At 44.9% G+C, this 17706-nt stretch overlaps 1 protein-coding gene across 2 annotated transcripts in view; it reads left to right on the top strand.

The window, feature by feature from the left end:
* Nucleotides 1–17706, top strand: part of IFT81 (intraflagellar transport 81) — a 190913-nt gene that overhangs the window by 73385 nt on the left and 99822 nt on the right. For both annotated transcript variants that reach the window (XM_067015032.1, XM_067015037.1), the window contains one exon: nucleotides 14241–14381. The gene's annotated coding sequence lies outside the window, so the exon portion shown is untranslated. Of the gene's footprint in view, nucleotides 1–14240; nucleotides 14382–17706 lie in introns of those variants that run through there.

Genomic DNA, 17706 nt, shown 5'->3' with positions numbered 1-17706 from the left:
AAAGTAGCAGTCACTCACTCAAGGATGGGGGCTATTATCACTTTACAGCTACACAGAAATACTGTTTCGTGTTCCCTCTGCCGTGGACTTTATCCATTTCTGCTCTTCCTGCCTGTGGAATGTGGTTAAGACCCTGCGCTCCCAATGCAGGGTGCCTGGGTTCCATCCCTGGTCAGCCTGCATGCCACAACTAAAAGATCCTGCGTACCACAACTAAGACCCAGCACAGCCAAATAAATAAATAAATACTTAAAAAGAAAAAAAGGTCTCTGGGGAGGGAACAGGGGGATTAGTCAGTGTCAAGAGACTTACTTATCACCTTTCTATGACGTTTTCCCCACCATATGTATGCATTACTTAAACACACACACACACACACACACACACACACACACACACACACACACACACACACTGATAGATTTTTAAAAGCTGTATCTCCAGACCAAACCTGCCTTTTGAGCTCCATACCTGTAGTCTATGAACCTCCAGACCTAAATATCCCGCAAACACTTCAAATCACAACTAAAAATGGAACACTTTCCCATAAAATAATAGTGTGAGCAAGGACTAATGAGAGCAAGAGAGTGGAGACAGTAAATGTGGTCTACTTTTCCTGTTAGCTTGGCTATGTGAGAAGAGGGTTAAGGGTGATTTTTATTTATTTAATTTTATTTTGTGGTACGCGGGCCTCTCACTGCTGCGGGGCCTCTCCCGTTGCGGAGCACAGGCTCCGGACGCGCAGGCTCAGCGGCCATGGCTCACGGGCCCAGCCGCTCCGCGGCATATGGGATCCTCCCGGATCGGGGCACGAATCCGCGTCCCCTGCATCGGCAGGCGGACTCTCAACCACTGAGCCACCAGGGAAGCCCGGTAAGGGTGATTTTTAATGGGAGTCATAGAGTCAAGGGAAGATTGGTGGCGTATGGTTAAATCGAAACATTTGAGCCGTTCAAAGATGTTCAAAGTGGAATATCAAGAACAGTGGCCTGTTGCTTTGTGAAGTAGGAACTCAGGTCATGAATGGAGCAGAGGTTGGAGGGCTTGGGTAATTTCTCTTAGTCAAGTGTGTGTGTGTGTGTGTGTGTGTGTTTCTGGTTACAGGTCAGAAAATCAAGTGACTTTCTTCACAAAAAAAGCAAGTTTTTTTAGGAAACATTGTTATCTCCCAGAACTCAAATGCATGAAATGTGGCTCCAAATTGTGAGAACCCATGAGTAGAATAGGAAACTAAAATGTCCCACGCTGAGGCTGCTCTTTCAATTTGCCTGTCTGTCTGTCCACCCACCATGTGTCTCTCTTCTCTGAGGACATGTGGCCAAACAAGGCTATCATGGTTAGATGTCCATGTGAAAGTTCAAGTGAAAGCCCAGATCGACGCCCAATTCCAGAATCCCAGGGGAGTGGATCTGATTGTTTTGGGTATTTACCTCTGGTCCAATCAACTATGGCTGTTGATGGGGTCACAGAACAAATACAGCATCAGGGGCCCTGCCTTGGTGAGGAGAGGGAGGGGAGGGAGGACTGGGAGGAAGAAAGAATGGAAGGAGGGAGAGAGAGAGGTGAGGCTCTCAGAGAATAGAGGCTCCTAGGCTGGGGGACTCTGGTTAAATACCCCAGCCCCTCTCTCAGGTGGGACAATTCAAAGGCAGCCTAGGTAGTCTCCCAGAGGTCCCTAGTGAGTTTGGGCCCCAGATGCCCAGAGCAGTGACATGCTCTTGAATGCTTCCTGTATTGGCTGCCTTTCCTTCCTTCCCTGTGCCACTTCCCCACTCCTTCCTGGCCTCAACCCAAATAAGCTATTTGCACCCAGGGTGTGCTTTGGGGAAACCCAGTCTATTTCAGTCTCCTGTGCTGTCATTAAGGAGTTGGGAATTTATTCTGAGAGCAATAGGTGGACTTCTAAGCAGTGTTGTGGCATGATCTTATTTGCACTTTAGTAAAATCACTCTGGCTGCACTGTGGAAGTGGATAGAAGGGGCAAGAGTGAGGCAGGGGTTCTGCCCAGGGAGGGGGCATAGTGACATGGAGGGGGGCTGAGGGCAGATACCCAAAGAATCCAACACCAAGGAGACTAAGCAGAGGCATCAGGGAAGATGAGGAAAACCAAGGGGGTGTGCACTCAGAAGCCAACCGGAGAGCAGTTCACAAATAAGCCAGGGGCCACAGGAGATATTAACAGCGATTATAAAGCTGCAGAATTAAAGGGCGCTAGTGAGGAAGCTGACAGGTAACTTAATGGAACAGGATCGAGTCAAGTATTAAACCCAAAGATAGATGGGAACTTAGCATATGATAAAAGCATTTTAAAATCAGGGGAGAAAGAAATTACTCAAAATGTGATCTCACAGCAATTGGCCAGCCATTTACAGGAGGTTGGTGGAGGGAAGGGGATGTGGTATTCTAACTTTTCATATTTAAAAAGATGTGTAGCTGTTTGAAATGTAATAGGATCATCGAAAGTGAACAAAATCAGCTTCACAAAAGGGACAGTCAAGTCACCGTTCTGTTTGTGTTGCACACATTTTGCATTATGGTAGAAATGCAAATATAACTGGATGCCTTTGAAAGAACTCAACTGATAACTACACCACACCAGCACCTGGCTGATGCTTGGCTCCTTCTCCCACTCAGACTCCTCCTTGGTGTCAAGACTACCTGGTGGCTCAGTGGTTGAGAGTCCGCCTGCTGATGCAGGGGACATGGGTTCGAGCCCTGGTCCGGGAAGATCCCACATGCCGCGGAGCAACTAAGCCTGTGCGCCACAACTACGGAGCCTGTGCTCTAGAACCCGCGAGCCACAACTACTGAAGCCCGTGCACCTAGAGCCCGTGCTCTGCAACAAGAGAAGCATGAGAAGCCCTCAACGAGAAGCCTGCGCACCGCAATGAAGAATAGCCCCACTCGCTGCAACTAGAGAAAAGCCCACGCGCAGCAACAAAGACCCAACGCCGCCAAAAATAAATTAAAAAAAAAAAAGACTAGGATGGATTTGCAGTGATGATAAGATGATGATGAGAGCCTCTTACTCTCCTTCAGGAATATGTTTCAGCCAGGATTCACTGTGGTTTCTTTCTTGGTAACTGGAGCTACTAAAAGCATGTCAAAATGATGTTAATTTCACCTATATTTCTCCATGGCAGTTTCTCGTGAACCTGCCTCTCTAACCCTCTCTTCCTTCCTTCTCATCACCTAATTCATAATTCTTATAATAAGTTGGTCAAGAGTCTATTGCTTAGGGATGTCACAGAGTTAGGAGAAATACCCAGTGCCCTGGTATTCAAAAATGTTTTTCCTTGAGTTACACTAAATTGGTGCTGTCTAAGGGAGTGGCCACTAGCCTTACATGGCTATTTAAATTTAAATTAATTAAAATCAAGTGAAATTTAAAATTCAGTCCCTCAGTCGCACTTGCCGTTATTCCAGTGCTCAACAGCTACATGGGGCCAATGGCTACCACAGTGAAGATGTAGAACATTTCCACCACCGGAGAAAGTTCTGTCGGACAGCACTGCTGACTAAATCTGTGGAATAGAGGAAAAGGTGATATACAGTTGCAAGTAAGTGAGGAAGGTGAGGGCGGTCCCAGTCAGATGGCATCTATTTTTGTGTGTGAAATAGGAGGCAGAGTTGCCTGATGAGAGAGAAAGGGAAGGCAGAGGGGTAGGAGGGTCCATGAGTGAAGAAGATTCAAAACAGTTGCTATGGTAACCGGGAGCCGAGAGCCAACAAGGGAAACAGGAATTCCAGGGTGGTGCTGAGAATTAAAGACAATGAATTTGTTATTGCAACAGTCTGCATGACTGAGATTATGATAAGGGCCTTCCCACCTACAGGATCCACCTCCCACCTCCACACCCAGAGACCAACCAGCTCTTGCCAAGTGGTTCAGATAGCTTTAGAGTTTGTAATCACTGATATCTACTACCTTTATTCTGGTCTTCTACATTTGTTCCAGAAACATTGTGCTACGTCTCTGCCTCACATTCCAACTAAGTCACCCTTTTCCTGGGGCTTGTATCCCTTGTCAGCCCCACAATGCAAGGCAAGAAGCTCCTCTTTTCCCCCTAACTCAACCCAAGCACTAGGCATGTCTTGTTTCACTCAATTTATTCTGGGTGTAATTCCTGTATCCTTCTCATGGGTGCTGGATCCTTTTAATCCCAAGATCATCTCTCCACTCCACTCCATCCAAGCCAAATACACATGCTCTTCTTGGAAACTTTTAAAATCCATTTCCTAGTCAAGAACTGGCCACTTCAGGTGATAACTGAGGTGTTCTGCAATCCTAAACACAGAGGATCGGGAAGGGTGGGGAAAACTGTCATTCTTCTTCTAATGGTGGATGGCAGAGAGGTGTTTGGGGTTTCTAGAGGACCAGGGACCTATTGTTTTCTCCATCAGTCTTAGCGGGACAGGTATGAGGACAGTATAGAAGGATATGTGGGCTTTCCTGGTGGCGCAGTGGTTAAGAATCTGCCTGCCAATGCAGGGGACATGGGTTCGAGCCCTGGTCTGGGAAGATCCCACATGCCGTGGAGCAACTAAGCCCGTGCACCACAACTACTGAAGCCCATGCGCCTAGAGCCCGTGCTCCACAACAAGAGAAGCCACTGCAATGAGAAGCCCGCGCACCACAGCAAAGAGTAGCCCTCGCTCGCTGCAACTAAAGAAAGCCCGCGTGCAACAACGAAGATCCAACGCAGCCATAAATAAATAAATTAATTTTTTTAAAAAAAGGATATGTACGTTGATCCGGGGCTGAGCTTTTGCTGGGAGTTAACAACTATGTCATTTAGGGTGTTTCATGTGAAAGTAATAGAATGCTTGATTCAAACTGGCTTAATATGAAATAAATTATTATATAATAAGATCGAGAGGGAGGACAGACTTCAGGTTGGGTTGATCTTGTGGCTTGACAACGTCATCAAGGACCCAGGTTCTTTCTATCTCTCTGCACCACCACCTTTGTTGCTGTGTTCATCCTCAGAAAGAAAGGTCATCAATTCTTTAGTCTCTTTCATGGGAAAATCTTTCCCAGAGCCCCTCTCTCCCCACCTTACTGTACCCTCTAGTGCTAGAGTTGAGTCACATGCCTGTTCCTTTACTGACAAGGGAGAGGAAATGACCATGACCAACTCGGACCAATCACCTGGGTTCAAGTAGATATTGGGGACTCATCTATAATGTCCACTACTTGGGGACTGGCAAGAAAGTAGCTAACGTGAGGACCACAGGATCTATGCTGGATAGGGAATGAAGTGGAGGAAGGAGGGTCCTGAGGGGGAGAAAGTAGAAGGGTTTGGGGTTCTGGAGTTCAAAGAACTGCTAAGCCTGGAATAACTGAAAGAACAGAGGATACAAGAGTGTGGTCAGAGAAATGGAAGCCTTTGGAGGAAGATTAGTTCCAAGAGAAATTGAGGTCTAGGATATGGTCAAGGGAGGGGGTGGCTCAAGTAGAGTGGAGGTGAAGATCACTGGAATGAGGAGAGACAGGAGCCAAGGGGCCAGGAGGTTGGCCAAGTCTTGGGTCATCCCCAAAGTCATCAAGATCATTAGCATGGGGGTAGGAACCGGGATGGGGAGGAAGGATGAGCCAGACGCTCAAGTCCTCTACGAACAAGGATTGACTGATTAGTAGACATGAGCAATGAGAAGCTATTGAAGGTGGTACATGTAGATGACTTGAGCCTCAGAGTTTAATCAGGATGAAGGACCACTGATCCGGAAATAGAGCTGAGGACCATGGGGGACACCATGAGAGTTGGAGAAGCATTTGCATCCTCTGGGGAGGGCTTCAACGACTGTCAGGGGAGAGCCAAGTTTACGGGGGGCAGGGAGTAGAAGGCACTCTGTATGTTGAGGTCATGACCTGAAAAAGAAAAGAGCATGCCTTCCACTCTTCTCTATTCCATCCCCACAAGTTGGAATGAAACCCAGAGGTGAGCCATATTTGACCCAGAGTATGAGAACTCATACTCCTCACCCACTGGTTAATGATAGAAGCAAGTCCAAAACAACCCTTCCTAAATGTCCATTAATCCCCCGAGCTCATCAGTATCTAGGGGTGTAGCAGACACTCAGCTACTTGTTTGAAATCTGCTCTCTTTTTCTTTGTTAAGAGAATCCCCAATTTTGTCCAGGTTTCAGACCTTCAGGAAGGATAACTCTGTAGCCACCTCAGGGGCATCACGTTAATCCCATTCTACCTGTGGGTGACCGGTTTAGGTAGGAATGAATACGGAAGCTACTTATGGCCACCAAGACATGAAAGTTTATTAGAGGTCTTCTAAAGAAAGATGTCATTCCTAAGAGAGAGGCAGGAGAAGAAATGGTGTTTCTAATGTGACATGCTCAGGATGGCAGAGCAGAACAATGGAAAGAACTTGTTGGCACCACTGAGTTAAGTAACTCTGGAACCATCCTACCTTAGGACTTCTTTTCTTAAATATATTGTTTAGGGCTTCCCTGGTGGCACAGTGGTTGAGAATCCGCCTGCCGATGCAGGGGACACGGGTTCGATCCCTGGTCCGGGAAGACCCCACATGCCGCGGAGCAACTAAGCCCGTGCGTCACAACTACTGAGCCTGCGCTCTAGAGCCTGCGAGCCACAACTACTGAGCCCACGTGCCGCAACTACTGACACCCATGCGCCTAGAGCCAGTGCTCCACAATGAGAAGCCTGCGCAGTGAGAAGCCCGTGCACTGCAACAGAGTAGCCCCCGCTCGCTGCACCTAGAGAAAGCCCACGCACAGCAGCGAAGACCCAACACAGCCAAAAATAAATAAATAAAATAAATACATTTATTTTAAAAAGAAAAAAATATATATATATATTGTTTAAACCATTTTAACTGGGCTTTCTTTTACTCATAGCTAAAGCATTCTGATTTAAGAAGCATTGCTAGGGAACTGCTATAAAGTTCATCAGGAGGCTGGCAGACAATACCTCTGAAGCACAGAACAGGCAGATATACGATTTATGAGGTAATTAAGGACAGTGGGCTGCATCCTTGAGGTACAGAGACAGCAGGGACTCAACTGCCAGGAGGCAGGCTGCCCAATATCCGGGATGCATCTTAAGTCCAGCACCCTGACCACCCCCCTGCCCCTGTCATCTTTTCCTTGATGTCCTTGCCCTGGAATCTCCTGGTCATATTTGAACTCTGGAATCTGTTATCAGAATATGGCTCAGGTATCTGCTACCTTGTATACTCAAAGCCTCAATTCTCTTCCCTTTTAAAATTCTCTGTGAGAGTTCTGCCAGCTTCTCCTTTAGACCAATTAACACAAGAGACGCTCTCACTCAAATGACAGATGGGTGGACTACCTCTAACTTTCCAAAAACCAAAAACTTTTCTAAAAATTGTTGTAAAATATACATAACAAATTTTACCATTTTAACCAGTTTTTAAAAAACATTTTATGGAAGTATAGTTGATTTACAATGTTGTGTTACTTTCTGCTGTACAGCAAAGTGATTCAGTTATACATATGTACACTCTTTTTCATAGTCTTTTCCATTATGGCTTATCACAGGATATCGAATATAGTTCCCGGGGCTATAGAGTAGGGCCTTGTTGTTTATCCATCCTATATGTACCAGTTCGCATCTGCTAATCCCTAATGCCCAATCCTTCCCTCCCCAACATTTTAACCAATTTTAAGTATACAGTTCAGTGGCATTAAGTACATTCACCTTGTTGTACAACCATCACTACCATTTGTCTCCAGAACTTTTTTTATTTATCTCAAACTGAAACTCTGTACCCATTAAACCAGAACCCTTCACTCCTTTCCCCCCAGCCCCTGGCAACCACCGTTCTAGTTTCTGTCTCTGTGAGTTTGACTGCTCTGGGTACCTCATACAAGTGGAATCATACCATATTTGTCCTTTTGCGTCTGGCTTATTTCACTTAGCATAACGTCTTCTAGGTTCGTCCATGTTGTAACATGTCAGAATTTCATCTCTTCTTGGATTGGAAGAATTAATGTGGTTAAAATGTCCATACTGCCTAAAGCAATCTACAGATTTAATGTGATCCCTATCAAATTACCCATGACATTATTCACAGAACTAGAACAAATAATCCTAAAATTTATATGGAACCATAAAAGAGCCAGAATTGCCAAAGCACTCCTAAGGAAGAAGAACAAAGGTGGAGGCAAAACCCTCCCAGACTTCAGGCAGTACTACAAAGCTATTCAAAGGAATAGGCAACAAAATATTCAAAGTAATCAAAACTGCGTATATTGGCACAGAAACAGACATATGGATCAATGGAACAGAATAGAGAGCCCAGAAAGAAACCCACAGTCTATTAATCTTTGACAAAGAAGGCAAGAATATACAATGGAGAAAAGTCAGTCTCTTCAGCAAACAGTATTGGGAAAACTGGACAGCTGCAAGTAAATCAATGAATTTAGAACACTCCCTCACACCATACATAAAAATAAACTCAAAATGGCTTAAAGACTTAAATATAAGATATGACACCCTAAAATTCCTAGAAGAGAACATAGGCAAAAGATTCTCAGACATAAAATGTAGCAATGTTTCTTAGGTCAATCTCCCAAGGCAATAGAAATAAAAGCAAAAATAAACAAATGGGACCTAATCAAACTTAATCGTTTTTGCACAGTGAAGGAAATCATAAACAAAATGAAAAAACAACCTACAGAATGGGAGAAAATATTTGCAAATGATGGAGATTCCTTAAGAAGACTGAAAATAGAGTTACCGTATGTATGATCCAGCAATCCCACTCCTGGCATATATCCAGAGAAAACTCTAATTCAAAAAGATACATGCACCCCAATGTTCATAGAAGCACTATTTACAATAGCCAAGACTTGGAAACAACCTAAATGTCCATTGACAGATGAATGGATAAAGAAGATGTCATGTATATACAATGGAACACCACTTAGCCATAAAAAAGAATGAAATAATGCCATTTGCAGCAACATGGATGGACCTAGAGATTATTATATTAAGTGAAGCAAGTCAGACAGAGAAAGACAAATATCATACAATATCACTTATATGTGGAATCTAAAACGTGATACAAATGAACTTATTTACAAAATAGAAACAGACTTGCAGACATAGAAAACAAATTTGTGCTTACCAAGTGGAAAGGAGGTGGGTATAAATTAGGAGTTGGGGATTAGCAGATATAATTTACTATGTATAAAATAGATAAACAAGGTCCTACTGTATAGCACAGGGAACTATATTCAATATCTTTAACAAACTATAATGGTAAAGAATATACACATACACACGCACACACATATATATATATATGTATAATCTGAATCACTTTGCTGTACACCAGAAACTAACACATATTGTAAATCAACCACACTTCAATTTAAAAGAAGAATTTCGTTCCTTTTAAAATCTGAATAATTCTCTCTCTCTCTCTCCATTTAGTTTGTTTCCACCTTTTTGGCTATTGTGAATAGTCCTTCTCTGAACATGGTTGTACAAATTTCTGTTCATGTCCCTGTTTTCAATTCTTTGGGGTATATAGCCAGAAGCGGAATTGCTAGATCATGGCAATTGTATGTTTAATTTTTTTTTAGAAACCAAGGTTTTTGGTTTTTTAAAACTTACCAGGATATCCACATGTGCTTGAAAGCTTCCCCTTTTTAACCTCAAAGCTGAATACATCACCCTCAGGAGGGGAAATACTTTCCTTGTATCAGTGAGTCACCATCTCTCTCATTAAAGCAGAGATAAAAACCATTAGTTTAATTCCAACAGGGCATTCTGTTCCAGAGAATAGAGGGGAAAGCAGAGTACAGTTATGCTGAATAGATGGAAATTTAGGACATGAAATGAAAAGCAGAAGCAGGGAGACAGAGAGAAAGCACAGAGGAGCTGAGGGTGGGGCTGCGGCCTGAAGACCCACCAGCTCCCAAGGTCCCTAGAGTGACCCCGAACAGAGAATTCCTCATTAATTCTCGAGTCCAAGAACCCTGACCCATTTACAACTTATTTTGGTTTTTTTTTTTTCATGAAATCCCATGTTATGCATTTCTCTCTGATCATATGCATAATAAGTGTGACTGAAAGGAAAAGCCGCTGTCAGGCTCTACACTCACAACACTCCTGACACCAAATATGTGGGTTTTCCACACCAACCAATTTCCCAGCTCTCTGGACACCGAAAGGGTGTCCTACAATTCAATCATGACACTAACTACTTAGAGGTAGCACAGACCCCGCAGGTTAAGGGCTCGGTCCCACGAGACTGCCCCCACTTCAGATGCGAGTCACAAGTAGTGCGTCCCAGGTGTTTGACTTGGCTACACGTTGGGGGTTCTCATGACCCCTTCCTCGGGTTTGGTAATTTACTGTAATGGCTCACAGAACTCAGGGAAACATGTTTATTGGTTTACTGTAAAGGACATAAAAAAAAGGAGACAAAAGAACAGCCAGGTGAAGAGGTACATAGACAGGGCGAGGTCTGGAAGGGGCCCAAGTACAGGAGCTTCTGTCCCCATGGAGCTGGGGTTTGCCACCCTCCCAGCACGTGGACATGTTCACCAACCCAGAAGCTCTCCAAGCTCCATAGTTCAGGGACTTTTATGGAGGCTTCATCACATAGGCATGATTGGTTATAAACTCAATATCCAGCCCCTCTTCCCTCCCTGGGGGATGGGGGTGGGACTGAACGTTCCAAGCCTCTAATCATGGCTCGGTGTTCTTGGTGACCATCCCTATCCTGAACTGTCCAGGAGCCCACCAAGAGTGGCCTCTTAGGACAAAAGATGCTCCTATAACCCAGGAAATTCCAAGAAATTCAGGAGCTCTGTGTCAGGAATCAGGGACAAAGACCAAACATTCAAACAAAAGATGCTCCTAGCACCCCTATAACTCAGGAAATTACAAGGGTTTTAGGAGCTCTGTGTCAGGAACCAGGGACTGAGACCTAATATATATTCTTATTATGTCACAGTGACATAGTGTGACTGAGTATTTATGCCTCACCATCAAACAAGTTTAACTAAAATAGTCTCATTCTCTTGGCCCCTGTCAAAATGACAGCATCTTCATGTCAAAGATGTTGACTAACTTCCACCCTTTTTGTGGAGCCAGTGACGTGGCATTCATCAGCATAGTCTCAGTCTAGCTCAAGAGTTTCGGGCTTCCCTGGTGGCGCAGTGGTTGAGAGCCCGCCTGCCGATGCAGGGGACACGGGTTTGTGCCCCGGTCTGGGAAGATCCCACATGCCGCAGAGCGGCTGGGTCGGTGGGCCAAGGCCGCTGAGCCTGCGCGTCCGGAGCCTGTGCTCTACAACAGGAGAGGCCACGGCAGTGAAAGGCCCGCGTACCAAAAAAAAAAGTTAGGAGTTCCAAGCCAAATGGAGAAGCCAATGGAATGGGTAGAAACTGGGATCAGGCCACCAGGCTGGATCTGGACGCATGGAGATGGTGACATGGAATAGAGCAGGTACAGCAAACAGGAAGTGAGGCCCCTAGCTGAGGGGCAGGCCAGCAGGCTGAGCTCAGGGTCTCTGGAGGCCCCAGGAAGAAGAGGTGGGGAGAGCACCCTAGTTCTCTTCTGATGGAAGAGGGAGGGCATGGTGAGAGGGTCCATGATTTGAAGACCTCTGTACTTCTCCCTGCCCATTTCATTGCTCTTATCAAAACTCTCACTGTCCATTTTATCCAGTCAAACTTAATTTCCCTTGTCTGTCTCTTTTTCATTCCCACCCCCATTTCCCTTATGCCTGAACAGCCTCCTACTTAGCATCTGCCTGCCCAGGAGCTTGCCTTCCTTTACAACTGCACCTACCCCTTAGTTTCTCCAATTAAGTGAAAGTTGAATAATTATACTTCTTTTCCCAAAGCACACCTCTTAAATCCCAAATGTCCCTGTGTTTCCATACATGATGAAAGGTCTCTGACTGACTGACTTTCTTTAAAGGAATTACATGAGATTACTCATTAAAAGCACCATGACTGGTACATAATAGTGTTCAGTGAATTGCAGCTTTTCCTTAATAGTGATACGTTATTAATTATAGTAACAATAATAATAAGAGGATATAAGCTCCTAGAAGACAAGGAGAGTGGTTGCTCTATGCCCATGTTCAATAGCCCAATATTCAAAGATTGAATTTTAGCAGAGATTATAAATTTTTCTTCCATGCCTAACTTCTAGCTCAACCTGAAATCAGCAGGCCTTCATGTCCCTAACCAGGGCTGATTGGACCAGGATGGACAACTGCCAAGCAGAGTCAGCACAGTGGCTGGCCAGTGACCAATTGGGATCTCTCTATCAAGAATGCAAATTAAGGGGCTTCCCTGGTGGCACTGTGGTTAAGAATCCACCTGCCAATGCAGGGGACACAGGTTGGAGCCCTGGTCCAGGAAGATCCCACATGCCGCAGAGCAACTAAGCCCGTGAGCCACAACTGCTGAGCCCACGTGCCACAACTACTGAAGCCCACACACCTAGAGCCTGTGCTCCGCAACAAGAGGAGCCACCGCAATGAGAAGCCCACGCACTGCAACAAAGAGTAGCCCCCACTCGCCACAACTAGAGAAAGCCTGCTTGCAGCAACAAAGACCCAACGGAGCCACAATAAATAAATTAATTAATTTTTTTAAAAAAGAATATAAATTAAGGGACTTCCCTGGTGGTCCAGTGGCTAAGACTCCACGCTCCCAATGCAGGGGGCCCCGGTTCAATCCCTGGTCAGGGAACTAGATCCCACAGGCCACAACTAAGTGTTCACACACTGCAACTAAAGATCCCATGTGCCACAACTAAAAGATCCCGCATGCCTTAGCTAAGACCTGGCGCAGCCAAATAAATAAATAAATATATTTTTTAAAAAGAATATAAATTAAGAGACAAAGGCATTAAGGGATCAAGTAAAAGCAAGAGCTCTAGGATGAAAGTCCTCCAGCTCTAACTGATGTGGTCCCTGGAATCACTCTGATTCTTGCCCTTCCTAAGGCTATAGATTTTCTAGGAGATTCCATGAGAACTATGTCTTTAATATGAAAATCATTTTCTGGAGCTAATTTGAATAGGTGGTTCTGAGCATATATCACAACTCTGCTACTTCTATGTGATTTGAAGAAAGTTGTTTAACCTCCCTGATTGTCATTTTCCCCATCTGTAAAAGGGGATGGTAATACCTACCTTATGGTGTCCTGGTGATTAAATAAGGTAGTACACTCTCATACTAGCATTTATCAAGGATGTACATCCTTGTTTTTTTCCCTTCTCTGCCCAAAGGTCATTGGAAATGTCCAGATACAGGCACTATATCAGTTAGGATACAGAGCTCAACTGCATGCAATAGAGACCCCAAATAACAGTAGCCTAAATAAAGTAGAAATTAATTTCTTTCTCACATGCAGTCTGGATGAAAATGGTCCAGGGCTGGTATGGCGGCTCTGAGCAATGAATTCATCAGGGACCCATCTCTAGGGTGTTGCCCTCATCAGCAAGGTCAAAAATGACTCCCCATCAGGATCAAATTCCAAATAGAAGGATGGAAGAAGGAGGAAAGGAGAAAGAAAGGGCATGTTCCTCCCTTCAAGGGCGTGGCCTGTCACTGCCACTTGCAGCTCATTGGTCAGAACTTAGTCACGTGGCCACACCTACCTGCAACAGGAGGTGGGAAATGTAGTCCTTATTCTGTTTGACCATGTTGCTTGCTTAAAATCGGATCAGGAGTTTTCTTACTTTTATTGAGAAAGGAGAATGGATATTGAAGGACAACCAAGAATTCCTGCCACTGGTACCAGTGGAATGGTCCTTTGACCTGGAGCTGAATGAGTAGCCTCTCCCACATGTGGAAGGAAATCTTTGTGTTCATAAGGGACCTGGACAGCTATAAGGCATGTAATATGGCCCAGCCTGGGAAGAGCTCTATAGAGACTTTATTTGCCCAGGTAAATAATGACCTATTTGTGTTTTTCCCAAGGGAATGGGCCCTATCTTGGCACTGATGGGGGTGTCTGAAAGTCAAAGTCTTGGGTGTGGAGTATTGGAGTCTCTGATCAGTTCCTAGGCTGTGTCCTGTAGGAATGTTCTGGGTTCCTTAGGTGATATCAAAGCTCACAGACTCCACAAGATCCAAAAAGTCTTCCCTGATCTGCCAGCTAAAAGAGGTTGCTCTCTCCTTTGAACCCCCGTCATACCTGGAGTAGACATCTGTTGGTTTTGTTGTCTGGCCTTATTTTCTCTTCTGGTTTTCCTTTGACAGAACCGTGCCTTCTACGTTCTCAGTTGATTTGGTTCAGGTCAAGCTGTCCCCACCCACAGGCCCCAGGGCTGGATCCAGGACCAGTCTGAGACACTTCGTCATTGCCACTGTGCTCTGTTCAAGAGTGGACATGTGAGTCAGGTCAGTCTGATACGTCTTGGAACTTTGGTTAAAATTACTGAAACAGTGGTGCTCTCTTTACGCTGGAGTTGCTAAGCTGGTAGGATATGGGCCTAAAATTATTGGCAGCCATTTGCCAGCAGGGAATGAAGTCAACTCAGAGAAATCCAGAGGGAAATGATGGAGGGATTCCTGGTGACATTATTTGAACATCTGGATCAAGCCATGCCAGAAGGTCTGACTAGTTTCAGGAGCCAGTAACTTCCCTTTTCTGCTTAAGCCAGTTGAAGCAGACCCTCCTATCACTTTGAACCAAAAGAGTCTTGACTAGTAGAGCCTTTATGTGTACCTTCATAATATGGCTTATCACTTTGAACCTGAGGTTGCAATTCTTTCTGAACACACCTTATGTCTCCTCAAGTATCTTGAAACCAGAATCCCACCTAGGTACCAGGCACAACCCACGTTTTCAGGGAATGCTTGGTGAATGAATGAATGGATTGATGGATAGACCAATGGACTGGTGGATGGATGAATAATGGAAAGAAGTAAAATAGTACATGTCCCTCCTGAGCATCAGGCCCCAAAATAGGAGCCTATGCTTCTCCAGACCTTTCTTACAATCCTTTCCCCATCCTTTTGTTTATTAATTCAGACAACAAATGTTTACTGAACACCTACTATGTGCAAGGCTCTGTGCCAGGAGCTGGGAATATGTAGTGTGGTGGTGAAAAGCTCGTGCTTTGGAATCTCATACAGAACTGGATTTGAACCCCAGCTGTGCCCATTACTCTCAGTGTGGCCTTGGACAAGTTGATTAACACCTCTGAACCTCAGTTTCTTCAAATGGGCATTGATGGCATCTTCTTCGTAGGGTGGTTGTGAGAGTAATCGAGATAAGGGACTTAAAGTGTTGAATGGTGCAGGTTCATAATAATTATTATTATTATAAAGTTAACACTATATGCCCTTTACAAATGTTAGCTGTTATGCTCTCCCTTTCCGATTTAACTAGCAAAAGAAAGAATATATACATATATGTATATATATAGAGAGAGAAACAGAGAGACAGAGACAGACAAAGAGACAGAGACAGAGAATGACAGAGAGACAGAGACAGAGAGATAGAGAAAGAGACAGAGACACAGAAAGAAATAGAGAGAGACAGAAAGAGACAGAGAGGAAAGATTGAACAGCAAAAATAATTTTAAATGTGCTTTTCTTCTCTCTGATAATTGTGGTTTATCTGGGTTTTGGGAAAAAATACTCATCTAAACCAGTGGTTTATTACAGGGGTGGTTGTTCACCCCCAGGGGACATTTGGCAATGTCTGGAGACATTTTTCATTGTCACGATTGAGGGAGTGCTACTGGCATCTAATGGCCAGGGTTGCTGCTAAACATCCGACAATACACAGATCAACGCCCACAGCAAGGAACTGTCTGGTCTAAAATGTCAATAGTGCCAAGGCTGAGAAACTCTGGTCTATACTGTGTTGGTGCCTTGGCTGTAAATTCAGTTGTAAACTGAAATCAAGGGCCATAATGTAAGAGCCATGGTAGGTGCTCAATGAATGTTTGATAACCACATAAGTGAATGAATGATCAAATGAATGATTATATCTTACATTTGTAGTTTGGCCAAGTGCCTGGCATACGGCTGTGTGAGAGTGGCTGTTCGTAAATGGTTATTGACTCGTTCCTGTAAATGTCCCTCCTGAAGAGCCACCTGTGCAGCAGCTGGGAATGACGTCCTCCTGGCTGGGGGACAAGATGGCCTCACAGCATCAGTCTGGTGTTACAATCAATTGCTGTGGGCAGCCACAGGGCGGCAGAGCGGACAGTGTTTCTCCACTAGTGATGGATTCATTGTCTTCTCTCCTGCCCCTCTTCTCTCTGACTCTGCAGAGAAGGGTTTAAAGAGCTGAGCTGAGAGCCTACGGATTTAGCTCTTTAGGAAAAGGAGGAAAAAATGAGCCCAGACTGAAGATTACTGTTAGTTTGCTTGAGGATCAAGAGCCCGCTAGGATTCGAGAGGCGGGTGGGCTTGTGGTTGGGACTCTGGTTCATCACCACACTTTGCCTAATTCATTTATGCAACAAATACTTACAGAGTGCCAGGGACTCTTTGGGGTGAGAAAACTAAAGAGATCAAAATCCCTGCCCTCTTGGTGGTTATATTCTAAAGAAACAGGACGAACAGTAGATGCTAATATATAGTATGTGAGAGGGCCATGTGCTCTATCGAGAAAAATCAAACAGGGAAGGAAGATAAGAAGTGCTTAGGGTTGAACTTTTTGGTAAAATTGAGGTGAGCTTCACATAACATAAAATTAACCATTTTAAAGTATAGAATTCAGTGGCATTTAGTCCATTCTCAGTGTTGTGCAACCACCATCTCTATCTAGTTCCAAAACATTTTCATCACCCCAAAAGGAAAACCCTTACCCGCTAAGCAGTCACTCTCCATTCCCTCCTCCCCACTGCCCCTGGCAACTGTCAATCTATCTTCTGTCTCTATGGATTTACCAGCCCCTGGTAACCACCAATTTTCTTTCTGTCTTCATGGATTTACCTATTATGGACATTTCGCACAAATGGAATCGTACACTATGTGGTCTTTAGTGACTGGCTTCTTGCATCTAGTGTAATGTTTTCAAGGTTCATCCATGTTTTAGAGCGTATCCGTAGCTCATTCTGTTTTGTGGCCGAGTAATATTCCATTGTGTGGCTATATCACATTCTTTTTAAATTAATTAATTTATTTGTTTTGGGCTTCCCTGGTGGCGCAGTGGTTGGGAGTCCGCCTGCCAATGCGGGGGCCGCGGGTTCGTGCCCCGGTCCGGGAGGATCCCATGTGCCGCGGAGCGGCTGGGCCCGTGAGCCGTGGCCGCTGGGCCTGTGCGTTCCGGGGCCTGTGCTCTGCAGTGGGAGAGGCCACAACAGTGAGAGGCCCGCGTACCAAACAAACAAACAAACAAACAAAAATTTATTTGTTTTTATTTTTGGCTGTGTTGGGTCTTCGTTGCTGTGCACGGGCTTTCTCTAGTTGCGGCGAGCAGGGGCTCCTCTTCGTTGTGGTGCGTGGGCTTCTCATTGTGGTGGCTTCTCTTGTTGTGGAGCACGGGTACTAGGGCACGTGGGCTTCAGTAGTTGTGGCTCATGGGCTCTAGAGCTCAGGCCCAGTAGTTGTGGTGCACGGGTTTAGTTGCTCCGCGGCATGTGGGATCTTCCTGGACCAGGGCTCAAATCTGTGTCCCCTGCATTGGCAGGCGGATTCTTAAGCACTAGCGCCACCAAGGAAGTCCCAGAAGATGACTTTTAAGTGAAGACCTTAGGAGGGTGAG

This window comes from Kogia breviceps, chromosome 15 (assembly GCF_026419965.1).
Source record: "Kogia breviceps isolate mKogBre1 chromosome 15, mKogBre1 haplotype 1, whole genome shotgun sequence".
In the NCBI taxonomy this organism is placed as follows: domain Eukaryota; kingdom Metazoa; phylum Chordata; class Mammalia; order Artiodactyla; family Physeteridae; genus Kogia; species Kogia breviceps.
Note: the sequence above shows the minus strand (reverse complement) of the source record. Positions and strands in the feature narration are given on the sequence as shown.